The sequence below is a fragment of the Talpa occidentalis genome, unplaced genomic scaffold (assembly GCF_014898055.3).
Source record: "Talpa occidentalis isolate TD23 unplaced genomic scaffold, MPIMG_talOcc4v2.1 talOcc4.2, whole genome shotgun sequence".
Classification (NCBI taxonomy): Eukaryota; Metazoa; Chordata; class Mammalia; order Eulipotyphla; family Talpidae; genus Talpa; species Talpa occidentalis.
The window spans coordinates 147,489,052-147,510,406 of NW_023602073.1; the positions used below are offsets into that span (position 1 = coordinate 147,489,052).

Here is a 21,355-nt window from a genome sequence, read left to right on the forward strand (position 1 = left end):
CCAAAGCTGTTGAGGTGTACCCTACCATTTCCGCTCTGTTCTCTGTCCCACGGGGGGGGGAGGCGAAAACAGCCCCCCAAGGACAATAGGAGAGATCTCTGGCGCCACCTAGCGACCAGGAAAAAAATTCACTAACACCCTATAAAACAGGACATTTCTTAAGACTGCTTGAAAAGGGCAGAAGGTTTCTGGCGGACCCAGTGGCCAGCCGGGAAGTTATTCCACGCCAGGCCCCTTCCGACCAGCAGTCTGAGCCCACAGAGGGAGCAGGCACCCACGTCCGGGGCAGACCGGGCGCGCAGAAGAGTGTGCCTGAAACCGGAGGCGCAGGACTGCATCCCGCTTCGCCATTTGAGAACAGGGACATTTCTTCAGTAAAAACTGCTAAAACCAGCAGAAAGCTCCCCCAGAAGCCAGAGATGGCTCCTGGAAGAGCCAGAGGGGAGCGGAGAAGTTCACCCAAGATGTCAGTCAGTCCGAGCAACACAGTGTCCCACGCATACGACAAATTAGAAAACAGACAGTAGGGAGTAGAAGAACCACACGCAACCTAAAACTCCTCAGGAAAGAAGCACACCACAAAAAGAAACCACTCCCCAGATTGCAACGACAGCAACTTGGAAGAACTTCTGAGCCTTCCAGAAAGAGAATTTAAATTGCCATGATTAAAAAATGATAGATCAGAAGAAGGAAATGAGTCCCTAAAGAGGGAAGTAAGAAAATGCAGGAGATCAAAGAATTAGGAGAAACTAAAGAACTCTGGGAAAAGCAATGAAAGCAGAATAGATGAAATGGAAGAACGAATAAGTAATCTTAAGACACAGAAATAAAAAGAACCAAAACAGAAAAGAAAGAGAAGTACGAAGGAAAAGAATGAGAAAGACTTCGGGAACTATCTGACTCCATGAGGAAAGGAAATATAAGAGTTATAGGAATTCCAGAAGGAGAGGAGAGAGATGTAGGAACAGAGAAAATATTCATGGATATAATGAAGAGAACTTCCAAAGAGAGAAGGAGCTGAAAATTGATATACAAGAAGCAAGAAGAACACCAAACTTCCACGACGAAAGGAAAAACACAGCAAGACACATAATAGTAAAGCTCCCAAGAATCCAGGACAAGGAAAAAATGAAGCTGACAAAGGGAGAAACAGATAACATTCAAAGAAAACCAATCAGGCTGACATCAGACTTCTCTGAAGAAACACTACGGGCAAGGAGAGAGTGGAGGGACATAGTCACAGACTCCAAGAAAACAGATGCCAACCAAGAATACTCTATCCCGCAAAGCTCTCTTTCCTCCATGAAGAAAGAATATGGACCTTCCCAGACAAAGAGAAACTCCGGAATTTCATTGCGACTAAACCCCCACTCCAAAAATACTACAAGGAATCCTAAAGCCAGAACCTCAGAGGGACGAATAACAACGAAAGAAGACCAAAAAAAAAAAGTTATTGAAAGAATAAATAAATAAAATCAAAGGAAAGACAAACATAATGGCAAATACAGATGCTAACATATCAATATTAACTCTAAATGTAAATGGACTAAACTCTTCAATAAAAAGACACAGAGTTGCAGCCTGGATTAAGAAACAAAACCCAACCTTTTGCTGTCTCCAGGAAACACATTTAGCTACAAAAGATAAAAATAGGCTCAAAGTCAAAGGATGGAAAACAATCCTACAAGCAAATGGCCAAAAAAGAAAGCAGGAACAGCTATACTTATATCAGATAAAACAGACTTCAAACTCAAAAAAAATAAAAAGAGACCCCAATGGTCACTACATTATGATTAAGGGACAATACTTCAAGAAGAAATAACACTCATTAACATATACTCACCAAACGAAAGAGCACCAAAATATATCAGACAACTGTTGTCCTCTCTGAAAACAGACATCAGAGAAAACACATATGTAGTGGGAGACTTCAACACACCACTATCAACAATGGATAGATCAACAAGACAAAAAATAAGTAAAGAAACTAAAGCTCTAAAAGGACCTAGAGCATTTGGGCTTAACAGACATCTATAGAACACTAAACCCCAAAAAACGGAGTACACATTTTTCTCAAGCGCACACGGATCATTCTCCAGGATCGATCACATACTGGGGCACAAGACAAACATCAACAGATACACCAAGATTGAAATCATACCAACCATCTTTTCTGACCACGAAGGCATCAAACTAGAAATAAATCATAAAAAGAAGGCAAGGAACTATCCTACCTCATGGAGATTAAAAGCCACACTACTGGAAGACCACTGGACTAACGAGGAGATCAAAGAAGAAATTAAAAAATTCTTTGAATTGAATGACAAGGAGGACACCAATATCCTAAATGTATGGGATGCAGCAAAAGCAGTAATAAGAGGAAAATATATAGCAATAGAAGCTCACATCAAAAACAAGAAAGAACTCAAAGACAACCTAATCTCGAAGCTCAAAGATCTAGAAAAAGAACAACAAAAAACCCCAGAACCAGTAGAAGAAAAGAAATAAAAACCAAAGCAGAAATAAATGAAATTGAAACTAAAAAAAACAATCCAAAAGATCAATGAAACCAAGAGCTGGTTCTTTGAAAAAATAAATAAATAGACAAACCCCTAGCCAGGCTCACAAAGGAAAAAAGGGAGAAAGCACAAATACACAGAATCATAAATGAAAGAGGAGAAATCACAACGGACACAGCAGAAATCAAAAGAATAATCAGTAACTACTATGAACAGTTATATGGAAACAAGTTCAACAATCTAGAGGAGATGGACAATTCCTACAACTCTACAATCACCCAAAGCTAGATAAAGAAGAAATAGAACACCTAAACAGACCAATTACAAGCAGCGAAATTGAAATGGTAATTAAAAACCTCCCCAAAAACAAAAGCCCAGGACCTGATGGATTTACAAATGAATTCTACCAAACATTCAGAGACGAATTAGTGCCTATCCTTCACAAACTCTTCCAAAAAATTGAGAAGGAAGGGACAATACCAAACACGTTCTATGAAGCCAATATTACACTAATACCAAAACCGAATAAGGACAACACAAAAAAGGAAAACTACAGGCCAATCTCCCTAATGAAACTGATGCAAAAATCCTCAATAAATTTTAGCTATCAGAATCCAACAATGTGTCCATAAGATAATTCACCACGACCAAGTTGGATTCATTCCAGGGGCACAAGGATGGTTTAACATCCGAAAATCAATCAATGTTATCCAACACATCAACAAAAGAAATATAAAAACCATATGATAATATCAATAGATGCTGAGAAAGCTTTCGACAAAGTGCAACACCCATTCATGATAAAAGCCCTTGAAATTCTTGGGATACAAGGAACATACCTCAACATCATAAAGGCCATCTATGATAAGCCAACAGCCAGTATCATTCTCAATGGTGAAAAGCTGAAAGCAATTCCATTAAGATCTGGAACAAGACAAGGATGTCCACTCTCACCACTGCTTTTCAATATAATACTGGAAGTCCTAGCCAGAGCAATAAGACAAGAGAAAGACATCCAAGGAATCCAAATAGGAAAAGAAGAAGTCAAACTATCACTATTTGCAGATGATATGATAATATACATAGAAAACCCCAAAATCTCCACAGAAAAACTAATTCAACTCATCAATCAATTCAGTAAAGTGGCAGGATACAAAATCAACACGCAAAAGTCAGTGGCCTTCCTATACACAAACAATAAATCTGAAGAAGAAGAAATCAAAAAAACCACCCTTTATTATCGAAACAAAAAAAATCAAATATTTGGGAATAAATCTAACAAAGAGGTAAAGGACCTATACAAAGAAAACTATAAAACAATGTTAAAAGAAATAGAAGAACACAAAGAAATGGAAAGACATCCCCTGCTCATGGATTGGAAGAATAAACATTATTAAAATGGCCATCCTACCAAAAGCAATATACAGATTCAATGCTATTCCAATCAAATCTCAATGGCATTCTTCAAAGAAATAGAACAATTATTGATGAAATTCATATGGAATCACCAAACCCCGAATAGCCAAAGCTCTACTGAAAAAAAAAGAAGGAAATGGAGGCATCACACTCCCAGACTTCAAACTACTACAAAGCCATAATCATCAAAACTGCATGGTATTGGAACAAGAACAGACATACAGACCAATGGAATCGAATAGAAAATCCAGAAATAAACCCACAGATTTATGGTCAACTAATCTTTGACAAAGGAGCAAAGACTATGCATTGGAGCAAAGAAAGTTTGTTCAATAAATGGTGGTGCTGGAAAACTGGGTCGCTACATGCAAAAGAATGAAGCTTGACCACTACCTCACACCATACACAAAAATCAACTCAAAATGGATTAAAGAACTAGACATAAGACCTGAAACCACAAATACATAGAAGGAAATATAGGCGAAACACTACGGGATTTGCACATCAAAGACATCTTTACAGACACATCACCCAAAGCAGTGATAGTGAAGAGAAAGATAAACAGCTGGGACTACATCAAATTAAAGAGCTTCTGCACAGCAAAAGAGACAATAACAAAAACAAAGAGAAACCCACCAACTGGGAGAACATTTTTGCACCCAACACTAATGATAAAGGACTGATCACAAAATCTGCAAAGAGCTGATGAGACTCAACAACAACAAAGAAAATAATCCAGTCAAAAAATGGGCAGAAGAGCTAAAAAGAAACTTCTCTGAAGAGGAAATGCAAATGGCCAACAGACATATGAAAAATGTTCAACATCACTTGTAATCAGGGAAATGCAAATCAAAACTACCATGAGATACCATCTCACACCAGTGAGAATGGCACATATTAAAAAAACTAGCAACAACAAATGTTGGCGAGGATGTGGAGAAAAGGAACTCTTGTGCACTGTTGGTGGGAGTGCAAACTGGTCCAACCACTATGGAGAGCTGTGTGGAGATTTCTGGACCTACTAAACATAGGGCTTCCATATGATCCAGCAATTCCACTCCTAGGTATTTACCCAAAGGACACAGAAACATCAATTCCAAAGAGCACCTGCACTCCTATGTTTATAGCAGCACTGTTTACAATAGCTAAGCTTTGGAAACAACCAAATGCCCAAAAATAGATGACTGGATCAAGAAGATGTGGTACATATATACCATGGAATATTACTCAGCATTCAAAAAGATAAACACATGCAATTTGCAGCAACATGGATGGCACTGGAAGGGATCATGCTCAGCGAAATAAGCCAAAAAGAAAAAGAAAAATACCGGATGGTCTCACTCATAGCAGGAATCTAGAAAACTTAAATAAGGGACCAGGAAAATGAATATAAGAAAGTGAAAATCAAAATCAACAAAAACTATGAACAGAGACACTTTTGGGGGGGTGGGGGGGCGGGAGGGGAGGATGGGGTCAGAATGGGGCGTTTGCAATTGTATGGGGGAATATAAAAATAAAATTTAATATTAAAAAAAAAAAAAAACTCAAAAAAAAAAATAAAATAAAAAATAAAAGCTGTAAAAAAAAAAAAAAAAAAAACAATGGAGATATAAAAAAAAAAAAAAAAAAAAAAAAAGAATTGATGGTCCCTCTAAGAGCTATCAAGTCCTGTCTTTTCTTTTCATTTGGTAAGAAATTGAGGCCCAGAAAGGCATAGGAGATTTGTAGATGGTCACAAGGCCAGAGGAACTGGACTGGAATCTGGTATCCAAACTTTGGGTGCACCCACCCCAAGCTCTCCAGGTAGCTACTTCATTCTTCTCTTGGAGTGAGTCATAAACAGCATAAATTACACTGAGACATTATATAGGTGGCTCAGTGGACTCTTTTTAGAGACTTGAAAATTCCTCATGTCTTTGGAAGACACAAATTCTCAAATTACCAGTAAAGAAATGGGAGAAGGATGTGATAACATAAATTAAAAACCCAGAAACAACTTGTGTTCAGAGAAATGAGTCACATGAATACGTGAGTTGGCGACTTCCCATTCATTGCTCCTCAGGTATGATTCATACTCTTTTTCAATTAAATCAAGCTTCCTTAGCTAAAGAAAAACTTTAAATCCCTATATGGGCTCAATTGTAGAAATTTGCAAATATAACACCTTCAGCCAAAAAACTTAATTGTTTTACTTTATTTAATACACATCAACTTCCAAGAAAATCTCATTTGAAACACATTACAGTGCCTTTGCATTTGCTATCAGACTTATCAAGGAAACCACTTTATGATCCAAATTCCGAGCCTTCTTAATAACTATAGCCTCTTAAAAGAAAGGGAACAATTACTGGGAATAACAAACACTCAAAGATTCAGAAGAATTTAGAGGCAAACTTTTTGTTGATACTCTAATAAAGACATTATTTTTAACGACTATTGCTGGAAGTCCTTTTGTACCATAAATAAATACAAAAAACAAATAAATGTACCATAAATAAAAAAGAAATAATTCTACAAACTTTAATGCCCAATGCTATAAAATGGCTAAATTGTTCAAATTATAATTTTTTGCACTTTTTCTCTACACCATTCTTCTTCTCAGCTTCCCCTCCTGATCACTTTTTACCTTTTCCTTATCTGCTGTCAAGTCTGTCTCTTCTCTGAGGTCATTGCAGGCTGATCTGAATCAACATAGGTCCCTCCATTGAGACCTGGTTAAAAACAAAATGCCTGCCCAGTCCAGGTGCTCTCCCTTATATGTGAGTCCTCAACCCCCTGGACTGTCATTTTCTTTTTAAAAAAAGATTTATTTATTTATGCATACAAGAACTGGGGTACAGGCCAGAGGTGTGGGGGGGTGAGAGGATTCACCAGAGACAGAGTGGGGAACAGAACAGGCAGACTGACTGAAATACACTGCTGAGGGGAGCAGCGGGAAGACAGAGAGGTCTGCTGAGCAATGTGGGTAGCTCCCTGGCAGGCCGGGGGATCGAACTCGTGCTGCAGTGGCTGAGGACAGCTTTGCAGTGCTGTGTTTAACCCCTTGCACCACCAGGGAGGCCCTGGACTGTCATTTTCAACAGCTGAGCCATTGATTCGAGTTCTGTAGGGCCCCCAGAATTCAAGTTCTACTACTGTCTCACCTTTCTGCCCCATCAAAATCCCAGTTTGCCCAAGATGTTAATTTAAGCCTGTAGTTTATAAAAACATATTATCTGGTTGAATCAGTATCATGTAGGCATTTGATTTCTTAAAAAGGAAATAGTAAACTAAGCCTGTCTCTACTCTTAGAAGTGTAAAAGCATGAAAAGGCAAGAGAGACTAGGAAGAGGTGTCTACATGTAAACACAATCTGTGTTTTTCCCTCTCAAGAAGTTTGAAAACCTGAAACTGTAGTGAGCTGTGACCAACCATCCCTTGATTAGCTCCTAGGATACCTAAGTACATTGTCCTCCAGTCCTAATAAGGATGTGTCCTTCTTACTCTCAAGGTATGGATAGTCTTTATTCTTGCATAAGCAATTAATAATCTGTAATCCACAAGCGCATGCAGTGCCGTGGGCAAAGTTGTGTGTCTCACAGGACACGTTCTACAGTGGTCAAATCAGAGGGAGGAATGATTTTCCAAAAGGAAACTGAAGATGACACTATGCAAATAGCTCCAATGTGCTCCCTCACTGCTCGGAGATGCTGGAGACAGAATAAAAGCAATAAAGTCATTTTCTAAGCGCTTGTGCACAATACCTAAAAGTTTATGTCTGAGAGTCTATTTCCCTTGGTTTTCCTTTCATGCAAAATGTGATCTTTGACTTTCTGAAGTGCTAATTAAGCTGTTTCAGAATGGCCACAGAGTGACTGAACTAAATACAGCTCTTGCTCAATGAATTTGGACACACTTATTCTTGAAAATAAATGCAACATTCAGCTAAATGAATGTTTGCCAAACAGCCTAAATTCTCCCTTCCCTGTAGAATATACTTCTCTGTCCTCTCAACACACTTGCTGTGTTGGGGAACCTGGCAGGGTCTGGGGGTCAGTGCACTTCAACCCCATTTCCATGCTCCTCGCTGTTTAAGGGAATTTCCATAGGAACTCTGAACTGGACTTCGTGACCGGAGACTGTCCTCCTTTGGGTCCCGCTCAGAGTGTATGCCACTGAGAGTCTCATCATCTATCATGCTGACCCATATCTTCGTAGGAAAAGGGTTGGCAAAAGACATGAGGTTGCCTTAGCCTCACTGTGGGAGGATGACTTCTGTCAACTCTGAGCTAGTGCAGTAGGAACAGGATCGCCCTAGTTGACATTTTTCTTCCATGAGTCTTTTCAGATTGTTGTGACAACCAAAACTTCCAGAAGTATCCTTCCTACAGAGCTGATTTCTTTATTGATATCTCTAGACCTCACCAGAGGCCTAAGGTCAATCCAGACAGCTGTTAATTGAGCATCTACCCTGGGTTTTGTGGATATGATTTCATTTTTAAAATTCATATCAGGGCCTCCGTGGTGGATTAGAGGTTAAGTTATCACCACTACAGCCTGAGTTCGATCCCTGGCCAGGGATCTAACCCACATATGGTGCAGCAGACCTCTCCTATCTTGCCTGCTGCTCCCCTTAACAGTGTATTTCAGTAAATCCACCTGTTCTGCTCCCCACTCTGTCTCTGGTGAGTCTCTCACCAGCCCCACACACATACACACACCTCTGGCCTACACCCCAGTTCTTCTACACAAAAATAAAAGAAAGGGAAAAAATCAAAAGATAAATAAAATAAAATAAAAATTCATTTCATCTATTTGTAAAGGATATAATGCAGGTTGTGCTTTCACCTTCAAAAGATAGATCTAAAACCATAGTCAGAAAATCTTTCCTCACTCCTGCCTGCCACTCACCAATTTCCCCTCTCTGGAGGCCATGGGTGCTACCAGTTTTTAAGTTTTCTTACAGAGGTAACTCCATGCATATAACACACACTTACATACACATGCATTCTCCCACATCCTTTCTTAAACACCAAACAGTAATATATACACAGTTTTGTGCCATATTTTTTTGTTTTTATTAATAGTATGTCTTGGATTAATAGTATGTCTTTTCTATTTTGCTATGTAAACATCCCCATCATTTTTTATGACTACATCATATTAGTAGTCCATTGCATGGAAGTCATAATTTATTTTACTAGTTTCCTATTAGTGACAATTAGGTTTGTTCCCAAGCTTTTGCAATTATCAACAATGCTATAATTAATGACTCCGCACATGAATCAGTCCTCGCAGGAGTAAATATGTGCAATATATCTCAGTGGATATTGCCAAAAGCCCTCTGGCTGTACAATTTAAATTCCCACACCCTCAAAAATAACATAGATCTTTAGATGCGTTGATGTTTCTCAAAGCAGTGTCCCCGTGCAATTTTATTTTTTTTAAGATTTATTTATTTATGCATACAAGAATTGGGGTACAGGCTAGAAGTGCAGGGGGTGAGAAATTCACCAGAGACAGAGTGGAGAACAGAACAGACAGACTAACTGAAATACACAGCTGAGGGGAGCAGCAGGTGAGACAGGAAAGGTCTGCTGCGCCATGTAGATAGCTCCCTCGCTGGGGATCGAACTCATGCTGCAGAGGCTGTGGATAGCTTCACAGTGCTGTGCTTAACTCCTTGTGCCATCAGGGAGGCCCCTATGCAATTTTAATTGGTACTTTTTTTTACAGTGAGTGTGACTGAGCATCTTATGACATATTTTGGTTTGGATACTGGCTCTATCACTTGGAGGCAGTGTGAATTTGGACAAACAAAAATCTTTGAGCTGAATCTCTAAAGTCTGGATATTCTTATTCCAAAAGGCTGTTGGAAAGATGGATGATGTAGGAAGTGCACCTTCTCATTGCTGGTTTGTGCCATTAATTTTCCAGTAGTTAACAATACCTGGGCCACCGAGAGCTCATGCTAACAACGCACTAGAGGTGCCAGAGAGAGAGATGAAGACCAGAATGATGTGGCCTGAAGGTCTGAGATGAAATAAAGAGCTATTGTTGAAGACTTGCTTACCACAACTTTAAAATGATAGTTTGCCTAGCAGACATGATTGAAATTCAGTACCAACCAGGACTGCTTCCCAGGGAACAATGTCTAGTGGCACCTTAGGCCACGACAGAGTCGAACATTAACACCAGAAGCAAGTTATGTAAACCTGAAGAACAGAAACTCCCTTACGAATCCAGTGGGGTTTGGGAAGGAATTTTTAAACTGCTAGTTTTCACTATTTTACAATGTTTTCTGACTCACTGCAAACCACCTTGTATTGTCCCCACTGAGGCATTGTACAAGTAAACATCCACCATCAGATATTATACCTTAGGAAATAAGTGGTAGATTGTTGACAAAATTGTGGCTGTCCTGTCAGGAAAAGGACTGCAGTTTTCACAAAAATGGAAAGAGTTATTTTGAAGCAGATTGTCAAATATCAGGCATTCAGATACCTGAGATGCAGCTAAGATGCCTGGGGACGCAACAGCAAATGTGTCTGCAGTCTAATTTGGAATCCCTCTATGTTCAAAGTTGCCAGTACAGCAGAAACCTTCAATCATATAATTTTTCTTAACTATATCTTGTAGTCTTTCCCTCTATGTTATCAGTAAATCCAACCTCTGGATTTGGGGAGTAGAGGTCTCAATAAGAGACAGGAAAATAGTGACTGCCACCTTCAGCATAGTTATTTTTAATGGAAAGAAGAGGTTTTCTATTTTTAATTAATTTTTCATTTTTGTAAAAGAAGCCCAATAATTTTTTTATAGTGGAAGAAAACTCAACTGTTACGTGCATAGTTTTCTGACCCAAAGCAGGGACATTGAAGGTAGTTTGATCCTGAGGCACCTTTCCACAGTTTCCACATACTGTGCCCTAAGTTGTTAGAGATCAGTAAAGAAAAAAATGAAAGAACCTATCCATAAAGATAACATCTTATTCCCCTAATATTTTGAATAGGTTTTTACATTATAAGCACATGCATCTAAAATGAACTACTTAGCCAAGGTGATGGTTCTCTCTGTGAGGAGTGGTTGGCAGCCTCTTAGTACAGGACTTGACACTTGGAATGACACGTGTTGTTTAATGCGACCCCTGACTCACTCTGAAACGTGGTTCTAGGACATATATGGGAAGAGAAGGGAATAAAGGAAGGAAAGAAGGAACGCATGAAATTACCAGAATGATTGCAGAGGCTCATGTAGGTCAAAGGGTGTTTTAATAGTTTGCCTGTTGTTTTGGGTGATGTGGCATTCACCAGTTCTTTACTGCTACCTGAGAGAGTGAGCGATAGCCATTCTTTGAGGAGCGGCCAAGAAGACGTGTTCTGAATAACAGACTCCCTGAAAGCCAGGAGTCTCTAAGTGCCCCAGTCCCGCCCAACAGCTCAAGAGGGGCTCTTTGTGCTGGTTACACCAAGCCTCCCCTGAGATTCTGAACCCAGCTTCAGTGCCCAGCAAGGACTTCTCTTAGCGACCCCCTAGGAGCCCTGGAACAATATGGCCCAGTGACCACAGATGCAGGCTGGTTGGCTCGGAGGTGCTTTCTCTGCTCGTGATGGTAGCGCCATTACTCAATCACTGGGCATGCCCAAAGCTGTCAACAGCGCTTCAGGGAAATCTCAACTCTACACAGCCTTTTATCAGGAAATATCAATTATAACACCAATTTGCCAAATAATATTACAAATTCCTTGAAGGTGGAGACTTAAATTCAAGAATCAATTCAGGATGACGCAGTGGAAATTTCCGATGCTAGAAAAATTGGTCTATTATTTCAGTCTTTTTAGTAACTCCAGTGATTTGATTGGCTAAAAAAATGAACCATGTTTATTTGATCAAATGTATGTTTGCATGCATGGGTATACACACTCACATATTCTCTCCCTCTCTCTCTCTCTCTCTCTCTCTCTTCTCTCTCTCACTTACTCTCTCTCTCTCTTTCTCTCTCACACACACACACAGAGAGAATGTTAAAACAGAAACATTTCACCCCAGCTTGGACCAAGGTCCCTACACTTGATCTTAGCCAAAAGGCCGAGAAGCGATTAGGTCCCTAAACATTATAAGGCACAATCCAAGAGGAAGTAGCAAGTCCCCAAGCAGCCCTTGAAGGCAAAAATATAAAAAAAGAAAGAAAAGGTTTCAAGAGAGATTTACTCTTTCCTCTGTACATCAATAGTCTAAAAGGAACAATTTTAGAGGAAATTAATCCAAAGGAAATTAGAGGATTTTTTGGAGAAATTTGTTTGTTGTGTACTCCCCGCTACCTCAGACAGATTGAGACATGTCTGTCCTCACCCCAAGCTCAGAACCTGGTACGTGTCCACTGAGAACGAGCAAACACCCTGGTGTCATGTGTCTGACCACCTGGAAGTCTCTGTGGACATGCGTGATAGCGTAATTCATAGCGAAAAATATCTTTTTGGTCTTCCCTCCTATTTCTGTCCCAAAGCTCCTAAAATGCTGGCAATTTTCTAAGGGATGACGGTTTTGACGGTGTCTCTTTTGATGTCAGTGACATGATTTTGGAGACTCAGGCAAGGATAATGCTGTTGCCAAAGAGCCATCCACATGATTAGAGCAATGGAACTTTCCACCAGAAGCCCTGTCTCACAAGGGAGGGGGATAAAGACTGAGTTCAATCACCGATGGGCAATGATTTCATCAGTCATGCTTATGGAATGAAGCCTCCATCAGAACCCAGTTGGGTGGGAGAACTTCTGGGTTGGTGAACACTGGGAGACTGGAGGTGACTGGCATGCCTGTATGGGCATGGAAGCTCTGCACCCCTTCCCACCCCTGGCCCTAAGCATCTCTTCTACCTGCCTGTTCCCAAAGGATGTCCTTTTCTAATAAACCAGTGGTTTAGTGAGTAAAAGAGTTTCTCTGAGTTTTGTCAACTGCTCTAGCAAAAAAATAACTGAACCCAAGGTGGTAGTTGTGTGTCAGAGACACAGATGATAACTTGGATTTGGGATTGACCTCTGAAGTGTCTGTGTGGGAGGAGGGTGGCAAGGGTGGGGCAAGAGGTGGCGGTCTTGTGGCACTGAACTCTCAACCTGTTGAGCCTCATGTTTTCTCCAGGATAGTGTCAGAAGAGACTTGAATTGTGGGACATCCAGCCGGTGGCCAAGAATTGTTCGCTGATGCAGGAAGAACCCGCCTGCACCCACTCCCCACTCCCTCCCCCCACATACACACACGGAATCTGGACCATGACTCTGATAGCAAACAAAGAGAACATGGCTATGCCTCCAGGATTTGGGAGCTGATCAAGCCATATTCAAGAAAGAACCAACATGGGTTTAATTTGTACCCAGCCTAAGAGGCCTGCTGAGGGGAAGGAGGGCCACAACAGAATGTCCACTGCTGATTCCCAGAGCTGAGGAGAGACCATGCAGAGCCGCCAGAGGATGCAATCTCCCCCAAGGCTGGGGCACCAAGGGGGTGCATCAGAAAAGCCCATGAATGTAACTGATTCAGCCCCCAAGAAATGTAACTCCCAACACCTGCCAGACCCAGAAAACATAACACCAGCTCACCTTGAAATTTCCATTTCAACCCTGTAGTGACCAGAAATTCAGGCAGACGAAAGGCACAAGGAAGGTAGATGTGAGGGAAGACAAGCAAGGCCCTCTCGCCCACTCTTGGCAGCAGCTTGTGTGAGGACTGAGCTGGAGGGAGAAGAGATGACATGAAACGAAACTCATAGGGTGGTCTTTCCTTCGACTGGTCATTGTCTTCACTAGAAATCCTTCCTGACTTGGGGGTGACGTGAAAATCTTAAGATTTGCTTTATATTTCATCCAGGGAAACAACTGGCAGTGCAGAAAAAATGTGAAGGCACCAGCGATACTCTGTACCCTGCACGGGACCTGCTTTTCCAGAGAATGGTCACATTTTGATTCCTGCGAGATATCCAAGTCTCTCCTCTCTGCCCATGGCCTTCAATAAATAGAAATGGATCCCATATTGGATTATTGAGATGGACTGGAGTAAAATTTGTTGAGTGAGGAATCAGCTACTTCCTGTCAACAACACACTCGATGCCTACCAGAATGAAATGCCGAACTATGGCTTCATAAGTCAAATTACAGGGTTTTTTCTTAAGATTTATTTATTTATTTTACACAAGAACCAGGGTACAGGCCAGATGTGTGGGAGGGTGAGAGGATTCACCAGAGACAGAGTGGGGAGCAGAACAGGCAGACTGACGAAATCCACTGCTGAGGGGAGCAGCGGGCGAGACAGGAGAGGTCCGCCGTGCCGTGTGGGATTCTCATCAGCTGGCCAGGATTGAACCCTCGCTGTGCTCAATTGCCTGTGCCACCAGGGGAGACCCCAAATTACATATTTTTAAAATAAGCCAGCACAAGGCACTCTAAGAAGTTCTCTTTTTACCCTTATGTAAAGGGGTTTGTTCCCTTGAATAAAGCCAAATGTCTCCTTAGGCAAAATTTGTATATATAAATGGTTGTTTGTGGTTGGTATTGTTTAAAAACATGAAATTGGGAGAAAATGGGCATGTTGCTTCATTAATTACTCTCTAAATCAAGTCCAACAAGGATGAAGTGAAGAAAGAGCATATTCGGTTACAAGAGCTCCAGCCGCCACCCCCCAGGCTTCCCCAGGTTCCCCCAGGCTCCAGCTCTTATAAGAACCCTCCTCAGCTCAGCTCCAGCTCTTAAAAGAACCCTCAGGCTCAGCAAACCGGCTTGCAGCGCACCTGGACCAAGGCCAAGGGTGGCAAAGGTAGCCTCTTGCTAGGGGACAGTGGGAGAGGAGTCGGGCACACAGAATTTCCAAAGACCATCTGACTTTGGAAGTTGATCCTGACCCCACTGGAAGCAGGAAAATTCTTGTGGGAAACACCACTCCAGACACTGTGTAGCAACTGTGGCCCAGAGCAGCCGGTGACTTTAATGCTAGAACCCTGTAGAGTCAGGAGTGCTGTGTGGTTCCCACCCAGAAAGCCAGGGAAGCAAAAGTCATGAGGCTGGAAAGGACCTCAGAAGACGTCCTGGTGAAAGTCAATCTCTTCCCCCACCCACTTCCATGACAGAAGGATCACACAAGTCCCCGGCTCTCTGCAGTCCTGGCAGCACCAACAAGAATTGCATTGCAGGAAGAAAATTTGAGTGAAAAGGATGTCAGGGGCCTCCCTGGTGGCACAGCGGGTTGAACACAGCGCTGTGAAGCCTGAGCCTCTGCAGCCTCTGCAGAGCTGGTTCGATCCCGGCCGGCCAGGGAGATTCCCACCTGGCGTGCAGACCTCTCCTGTCTCCCCGCTGCTCCCCTCGCAGTGTACTTCGGTTCATCTGCCTGTTCTGCTCCCTGCTCTGTCTCGGGTGAATTCTCTCACCCTCCCGCGCCTCTGGCCCGTAACCCAGTGCTTGTATAAATAAATAAATCTTTTTAAAAAACAAAAGAAAGAAAAGGATGTCAGTATAGGAATAACCTCCTTTTCCTACAAAACACACGTACATTGTTTTATGACAACGTCCTTGACTCTTACCTCCTAATAAATCCCACTACAGTGCCCTCACAGGGCATTTCAGAACTACTCACCCAGCAGAGCCTCTCCGCCTAGCTTGGGAACTGCAGCCCCAATGGGGGTGTGGGTTGGCCCCTTGCAGAGTGAAAACCTAGCATCAGAATCTCATCACTCATGGAAAAATGCATGGGATTTTCCCCAAGTGTCACCCCCAGGGAAATCTAGCCCTTCCCTGCAGCAGCCTGCTATCCTCACTTTATCCTAGGGTCCTTCCAGACTTCTCTCTTGAGATTTTGCCTTCTCGACACAACTCATAACCCGCAGGAAAACGATTATTATTTTGACAATAATAATGATCACACTGAGATGTTAAAGGATCTCCCCAGGATTAACTGCATAATACAGAAGGTGTACTCTTAAATCCTGGTTCTCAAAGTACGGTCCCTGGGGCAACTGCATAAATGTCCTCTGGTAATTTGTCAAAATTTAATTCTCAGCATGATCGGTTCTTTTCCTTCCCTTTCCTTCCCATACCTCACCTCAAAGGCCTTTTCTCCATGACCACCCCCTCTAAAGTTCACCTCCCACTCCCCTGCACCATTCCTGTATCTCTTTGTCTTACATTATTGTTTTCCTACCCATAGCACATTTCTGTCTTGATCATTGTAAAGGTTAGTTTTATATATTGAGTTGGTTGGCCTATATTATCCAGTCATTTACCCAAACACTAATCTAGGTATTGCTGAAAGGGTATTCTGTAGGTATGGTTTACATCTACAATCAATTGACATTAAATGTGGGTGGGCCTCATCTAATCAGTTGAAGGACTCAAGAACCAATGCTGAGGCTTCCCAAAGAAGAAGACATTACGCCTGAAGACTGCCATGAGTTCTGATCCTGCTGGCATGCAAATTTCAACTTTGCTGACTGCCATTGTTACATGAGTCAAATGATAAATATTACAGAAGATATAAAGGAAAGGCATGGGTTTTGGGTTTAAGGGACTTTCTAAAAAGAGAGACTAATATATACACAAACTTTTCTGTGGAAAGGATAACATGGTAAAGGAACTAAAATATCCTGGCAAGTGGAACGCAGTGAAGACTCTAACGGTGGCCAAGGTGACCACATCGCATAGCCCAAGAACAGCCATGTTGAAGGACTTATTTTTATACCCCAGCAGCAATGAGCTGATGAGGGGGTGGTGGGCTGCTGCTGCCTATGAGGGAAGCAAAAAGTGCCTCTTCTTCAAGGCACGCAGGGCCCCTGGCAGAGGTGCTTTGGTTTGGGGAGACAATTAGGGCTGGATATCAGCTGCCATCTGCTCTCTTGGCCCATCACAATTGGGGGGTACAGGACAGAACACAGGCTGCAACCGGGGGATTGTGGAGGGGTGATGTTGGAGTTGCAAAATGAGTTCATGCTACAAGAAACTCACCTAAACTTGCAGAAATCTCCAGTATCCTAAAAAATAGGGGTGCATTATTTCAAATTTCAGTGAGTGGATAGAATGTTGGGAAAAGCATGGATGAGTTAGGGGGAATTGGAGGTATATGTGATATTTCAGTCAACTTTGATTTATCCTTGACATTTTTCCACATTTGGTCTGACTAAATTGCCCATTCACACATATTCACACATACACATCCTGTGTTAAATGACTGGATTTCTGGAGAAGAGCCACCACATCCGCATAACTTGATTTCTAGAAGGCAGTCAGATTAAAGGGAAGTGTTGAAATGGGTGCCACCCCATACTTTTAAACTAGTGCAGGTACTTCTTGAGGGAAATAGGGAAGTTTTATCCAAATCTTATGCATATTTCTATTTTTAAAATTATTGATCTTAAATAACTAATCTAAAATGCAGAGATGTTCACTGAAGCACCATTGACCAAAAAAATTGGACATGAACTAAAAAAAGATCTATTAATGGAGAAATGTACATTATAACATCAAGTTATACACCAATCTTAAAAATCATTTGTTCAACAATAGACTCTAGTGTATGTGAAGTGAATAAACTAGGTTACAAGGACATGCACAATTCCTGTCTCTTTAAAATCTTTGATATTTTATATACATCAACATGTACTACTTTTGTAAATAAAAAGGAAACTGATACATTTCTTTCTTTCCTATATTTTTTTAATATCCCAAACAAGAAAGATGGAAAATCAGAGTCAAGTTTCAATTCCAGTAGGTTAGTGGCCTTATAGTCAAGGAAACATTGAATTGCTCATTTTTAAAACAAAGAGCTTCTACCCAATAATCTAAGTCCCTAACTTTTCATAATTCCATGATTTCCTTGTACAACATATATTGCATAATATGTAATGCATAATATATAAGATATATAAAGCATAGTATGTATTCACTTGCATAAAATATACTGTATATGTATAATATACATTTCTATAGCTTGTTACAGCTAATGAAGACCTCGGTGTCTCTCGTCTTTTAGAAATTTAGTCATTTCTTCAGTACCACTTACCTCTACTTCATACACTTACAAAACAGCAGAGTAAGAGTAAAATCCATTATACCAGCTGCTTGGAGAGCTCTGCTGTAACCACCAAGAGTTTAACTTGGAGAATATATCCTATCCTGGAAATGGATTGTTCATACCATACTTTTTAAACAAATAATTGTCACTATTTACTAGAAAGGCGTCGTATTCTGCTCCATTAAATAAAAAGTTAAAGTCATCCTGACATGTCTGGTAGATAACATGAGTGTGTGATAGTAAGTCTGTGTTGAAAATTGATGAAGACCTGAAGACAGGAAACAGGGGAGAGGTGGATGTAGGAGGAAGAAAGCTGTAAATGCTGTAAATCGGCATATCTGGTCCTGGTCTCAGTTCTCTCCTTACCTAGCGAAGTGTCCTTAGGTAAATCAAATCATCCCTTGGAAACTCAGTTTTCTCATCTATAAAATTAAGGGGTTACAACCTTTTGCTGTCTCCAGGAAACATATTTAGCTACAAAAGATAAAAATAGGCTCAAAGTCAAAGGATGGAAAACAATCCTACAAGCAAATGGGCCAAAAAAGAAAGCAGGAACAGCTATACTTATATCAGATAAAACAGACTTCAAACTCAAAAAAATAAAAAGAGACCCCAATGGTCACTACATTATGATCAAGGGGACAATACTTCAAGAAGAAATAACACTCATTAACATATACTCACCAAACGAAAGAGCACCAAAATATATCAGACAACTGTTGTCCTCTCTGAAAACAGACATCAGAGAAAACACATACGTAGTGGGAGACTTCAACACACCACTATCAACAATGGATAGATCAACAAGACAAAAAATAAGTAAAGAAACTAAAGCTCTAAATAAGGACCTAGAGCATTTGGGCTTAACAGACATCTATAGAACACTAAACCCCAAAAAAACGGAGTACACATTTTTCTCAAGTGCACACGGATCATTCTCCAGGATCGATCACATACTGGGGCACAAGACAAACATCAACAGATACACCAAGATTGAAATCATACCAACCATCTTTTCTGACCACGAAGGCATCAAACTAGAAATAAACCATAAAAAGAAGGCAAGGAACTATCCTAACTCATGGAGATTAAAAACCACACTACTGGAAGACCACTGGACTAACGAGGAGATCAAAGAAGAAATTAAAAATTCTTTGAATTGAATGACAAGGAGGACACCAATATCCTAAATGTATGGGATGCAACAAAAGCAGTAATAAGAGGAAAATATATAGCAATAGAAGCTCACATCAAAAAACAAGAAGAACTCAAAGAAACAACCTAATCTCGAAGCTCAAAGATCTAGAAAAAGAACAACAAAAAAACCCCAAAACCAGTAGAAGAAAAGAAATAATAAAAACCAAAGCAGAAATAAATGAATTGAAACTAAAAAAAATCCAAAAGATCAATGAAACCAGAGCTGGTTCTTTGAAAAAATAAATAAAATAGACAAACCCCTACCCAGGCTCACAAAGGAAAAAAGGAGAAAGCACAAATACACAGGATCATAAATGAAAGAGGAGAAATCACAACGGACACAGCAGAAATCAAAAGAATAATCAGTAACTACTATGAACAGTTATATGGAAACAAGTTTCAACAACCTAGAGGAGATGGACAAATTCCTACAACTCTACAATCACCCAAAGCTAGATAAAGAAGAATAGAACACCTAAACAGACCAATTACAAGCAGCGAAATTGAAATGGTAATCAAAAACTTCCCCAAAAATAAAAGCCCAGGACCTGATGGATTTACAAATGAATTCTACCAAACATTCAGAGACGAATTAGTGCCTATCCTTCACAAACTCTTCCAAAAAATTGAGAAGGAAGGGACAATACCAAACACGTTCTATGAAGCCAATATTACACTAATACCAAAACCGAACAAAGACAACACAAAAAAGGAAAACTATAGGCCAATCTCCCTAATGAACACTGATGCAAAAATCCTCAATAAATTTTAGCTATCAGAATTCAACAATGTATCCATAAGATAATTCACCACGACCAAGTTGGATTCATTCCAGGGACACAAGGATGGTTAACATCCGAAAATCAATCAACGTTATCCAACACATCAACAAAAAGAAATATAAAAACCATATGATAATATCAATAGATGCTGAGAAAGCTTTCGACAAAGTGCAACACCCATTCATGATAAAAGCCCTTGAAATTCTTGGGATACAAGGAACATACCTCAACATCATAAAGGCCATCTATGACAAGCCAACAGCCAGTATCATTCTCAATGGTGAAAAGCTGAAAGCAATTCCATTAACATCTGGAACAAGACAAGGATGTCCACTCTCACCACTGCTTTTCAATATAATACTGGAAGTCCTAGCCAGAGCAATAAGACAAGAGAAAGACATCCAAGGAATCCAAATAGGGAAAAGAAGAAGTCAAACTATCACTATTTGCAGACGATTGATAATATACATAGAGAACCCCCAAATCTCCACAGAAAAAACTAATTCAACTCATCAATCAATTCAGTAAAGTGGCAGGATACAAATCAACATGCAAAAGTCAGTAGCCTTCCTATACACAAACAACAAATCTGAAGAAGAAGAAATCAAAAAAACCATCCCTTTTATTATCGAAACAAAAAAATCAAATATTTGGGAATAAATCTAACAAAAGAGGTAAAGGACCTATACAAAGAAAACTATAAAACACTGTTAAAAGAAATAGAAGAAGACACAAAGAAATGGAAAGACATCCCTGCTCATGGATTGGAAGAATAAACATTATTAAAATGGCCATCCTACCAAAAGCAATATACAGATTCAATGCTATTCCAATCAAAATTTCAATGTCATTCTTCAAAGAAATAGAACAATTAGTGATGAAATTCATATGGAATCACCAAAAACCCCGAATAGCCAAAGCTCTACTGAAAAAAAAAGAAGGAAATGGAGGCATCACACTCCCAGACTTCAAACTATACTACAAAGCCATAATCATCAAAACTGCATGGTATTGGAACAAGAACAGACATACAGACCAATGGAATCGAATAGAAAATCCAGAAATAAACCCACAGATTTATGGTCAACTAATCTTTGACAAAGGAGCAAAGACTATACATTGGAGCAAAGAAAGTTTGTTCAATAAATGGTGCTGGGAAAACTGGGTCGCTACATGCAAAAGAATGAAGCTTGACCACTACCTCACACCATACACAAAAATCAACTCAAAATGGATTAAAGAACTAGACATAAGACCTGAAACCATAAAATACATAGAAGGAAATATAGACAAAACACTACGGGATTTGCACATCAAAGACATCTTTACAGACACATCACCCAAAGCAGTGATAGTGAAGAGAAAGATAAACAGCTGGGACTACATCAAATTAAAGAGCTTCTGCACAGCAAA

The 21,355-nt window shown here is 40.3% G+C and overlaps 1 protein-coding gene across 4 annotated transcripts in view; it reads right to left on the reverse strand.

The window, feature by feature from the left end:
* The window catches only part of ESR1 (estrogen receptor 1), a 385,356-nt gene that overhangs the window by 270,516 nt on the left and 93,485 nt on the right, over window positions 1-21,355 (reverse strand). For 3 of the 4 annotated variants that reach the window (XM_054697952.1, XM_037520654.2, XM_054697953.1), the window contains exon 2: window positions 13,508-13,639. The exons of the other annotated variant lie outside the window; for it this stretch is intronic. The gene's annotated coding sequence lies outside the window, so the exon portion shown is untranslated. The remainder of the gene's footprint in view (window positions 1-13,507; window positions 13,640-21,355) is intronic. 4 annotated transcript variants of the gene reach the window in all.